The sequence below is a fragment of the Helobdella robusta genome (assembly GCF_000326865.2).
Source record: "Helobdella robusta unplaced genomic scaffold HELROscaffold_22, whole genome shotgun sequence".
NCBI classification, from domain to species: Eukaryota; Metazoa; Annelida; class Clitellata; order Rhynchobdellida; family Glossiphoniidae; genus Helobdella; species Helobdella robusta.
In genome coordinates this window covers 911834-915515 of record NW_008704170.1, presented here as the reverse complement: position 1 = coordinate 915515, position 3682 = coordinate 911834, and positions in this window count along the sequence as shown.

The following is a 3682-nucleotide window of genomic DNA, read 5'->3' as shown; positions in this document are numbered from 1 at the left end:
GCTGATGAGGATGTTGAAAAAGATGATGATGACGATACGATGACGGTGATGATGACGACGACATGATGCTGATGGCGCCAACAGATGATGGTGATGATGATAACGATGACAATGAAAAAGAAGAAGAAGATGATGATGATGTTGATGATGATGTTGATGATGATGGTGATGATGATGACGATGACAATGAAAAAGAAGAAGAAGAAGATGATGATGATGTTGATGATGATGGTGATGATGATGATGACAAACGAGATACACTTGACTACCAAGAAGACGGCAATCAATAATATAATGGGAATGATGAAGCCTAATTTATTTAATGAACCTTGAAATAATGACGATGATGATGACGATGATGAGGAAGAGGACGTTAGCGATGATGATGATGGTGATGGTAACGATGACAACGATGACGATGATGATGATGATGCGCGTGCGTATGTTGTACGCTCGTAAGAGTCACCGTTACATTTGCGTACGAACGCATACGCGCTCCTAAATGCAGGTTCATGGTCGCTTCGGAATTTTAATGATTCCATTTTTTTAATTTTTTTATTTTTACATTTCATTTATTATTATTATTATTTTTAAAACAATTTTTATTATTTTATTTTGTTTTTGTTGTTATTTTATTATTAACCTACAAGCGAATATTTTAACCTTAAACTCTTGCATTGCCCAGACAAGCATTCGAACCAGGTCTCAACGAAATAAGACAGGTTATCTCGAAATTGCACTCTTACCGCCTGAGCTAGCACAGCAACAGATGAAAAAATTAATCAAGATTAACGAAACGAAACGAAACCTGTATTATAAGAGAGGATGGTTCCTCTAGATGAAGATGAACGCAGTATCTGCTATTGATATATCCGCTGATGTTACTAAAGTTACAATTTGTATTACTAATAATACTAAAATTACTACTAAAATTTGTGCCTCCATTATTATTGTTGTTGTTACAACAGTTACTAAGTATCGTAGTGTTTGTGTTGTTGGTGGCTGGGGTAGTATTGACCGGAAGTTGTTGTTTTTTTGTTGTTGTTGTTGTTGCTAGAGTTGATGGTATGGTGATGTCGACGATATCCATGTAATTAATTGGAGATTCCATGCTTCCGTAAGGCTGTGTGTTGATGGTGATGATGATGATGATGATGTGCTGATGATGAAGACGACGATTCAGATGTTCATAATGATGATGATGATGACAACGTTGATAATGATGATGACAATGACAATTATGGTAATGATGTTGATGTTGAAGATGATGATGATGACAATGTTGATTACGGTGATGATGACAATGTTGATGATGGTGATGATGATGATGAAAGTGATGATGGTGATAGCAATGATTTCAATGATGATGATTGGTTAAGGTGAATGCAATGTTGATGAGAAGGATGATGATGTTATCGCCGATGTTCATGATGATAATAAGGGAGATGATGATGATGATGATGATGATGATGATGATGATGATGATATCAGTGATGATAACGATGATGATACTGGTTAAAATTATTATTGTTATTATTATTTTAATTTTTTTTATTTCTCAGAATCAATTTTCCTGTTTAATGATGAACTGTGCGAATTTTTCCACCCAACTTTTTGGTTTTTTCGATTCATCATTATCATTATTCTTGTTATTATTATTATTATTATTATATAACATTAAGACTGATGGTGTGCTTCATTAATTTATCATTGAGTATATTTGGAATAATAAAAAAAATTTATTTGCGATTGAGTTCATCATCTAACTCTATAAAAAAGTTGTCAAAAATTATCTTAAATGAATGAATGAATGTATAAATAAATGAATGAATGAATGAACGATTGAATGAATGAATGAATGAACGAACGAACGAACGAATGAATGAATGAATGAATGAACGTACGAACGAACGAACGGACAAACAAATGAAAACAAGAATGACGACGACGACAACAACAACAACAACAACGAAATCCCAAGCTACTAACAGTTGTGGATTGTATATGCGAGTTATTCAACTTGAGGTGGTGCTTCTCAAATTTTTTCGAGCACGCATCACTCACTAGTTTCCTCAATCCAGTAACTTTATTGGCGTGATAAATCCGTATCAGCATGACGTCACCCTGAAATAGAAGTTCACTTTTAAAAGTCGGGGGCGAGAGAGACATGAAATATGCAATCTTTGGTAACATTAATGTTGTCGTTGCTGCAGCTGCTGCTACTGCTGCTGATTGTGGCGATGTGAATGAAGATGTCGCCGATGTTGATAGTCTCGTGGATGCTGAAAACAACTTTTTTGACGACGACGATGTTGTGGCTGAAGTAGTGGCTGTCGTTCTCTTAATCGATGATGATAATGATGAAAATGTCGCTGGAGTTGCTGATGATGATGACGACGACCATGTGGGCGCGTATTTGACGCGTAGTGACGAAGAGGCAAAGTGAGGAAATGTCGAGAGTTTTGTACTGTTGATTATTAGTGGCGTTGCTGGGGTAAATTTGTTGTTGTTGTTGATGTTGATGATGCTGTTGATGTTGTTGTTGTTGCTGCTGTTGATGTTGTTGTTGATGCTGTTGAAGTTGTTGCTGCTGTTGTTGTTGTTGTCATTGGAATTCATTTTTATCGCAGTCGCCAGTGACGATGACGTCATTAATGCCGCGTCGCTAGCCACAACAATTTTATTCAAAGTTTTATTCACTTCAATCATTTCCGACTTAGCTGATGTTTTTGATGAGGTATTCGTTACGCTAGCAACAGTACACACAACACTACTCAACATACAAATAGAACTTGCAACACTACCTCCCATGCTACTTTCAATTACATTTGCAGTACACTGGCAAGTTAAGTGGGGATTTGGCCCGGAATCTGAACAGCCCAGCTGAGGCATTACCGTTACTGATAGCTTGCCAGTATCTATGTTATAATCAGTACTTAAATTATCCTCAGTATTAATGTTATTATGTTTATTATTATTTTGATGTAATAAATTATCACCGTCTTTTATTTTTGAAGTAGTATTTGAAGTAGTAGCAGTAGTAGCAGCAGTAGAAATAGTTGTATTAGTAATCGCAGCTGTCAGGGTATTTAATGTAGTCGTAATAGTAATGATATTTGTAGTAGTTGAAGTAATAGTGTTAGTATTTGAAGCAGAAGTATTAGTGGTAGTAGTAGTAATTGTAGTAGCAGCAGCAGTAGTAATGGTAGTAGTAGTAATTGTAGTAGCAGCAGCAGTAGTAGTGGTAGTAGTAGTAAGAGTAATGTTGATTGGCCTATTTGAAATAATGTTACGGCTTTTACTATTATTTATTCCGTGCCATTCGCTGTTGTTTAACTGAGGCTGTTCAAATAGGAAATGTGCAGTTGTTGATGATGTTGATGTTGTTGTTGATGATGATGTTGGTGTTGTTGTTGTTGTTAATGATGATGATGCTGATGTTGTTGTTGTTAATAATGATGATGATGATGGTGTTGTCGTTGTTGTTGTTGTTGTTGTTGTGTGGAAACTATCTGAACATGTTTGCGCAAACTTTGATGGTAATGCTGCTAAAGATGTTGCTGATAATGATGAAGATGTTGATGATGGTGATGTTGATAATGATGTTGCAGTTGTTGTTGTTGTTGTTGCTGCTGTTGTTGTTGTTAACAGATGATGATGATGATAAGGAGGAAGAGAAGGA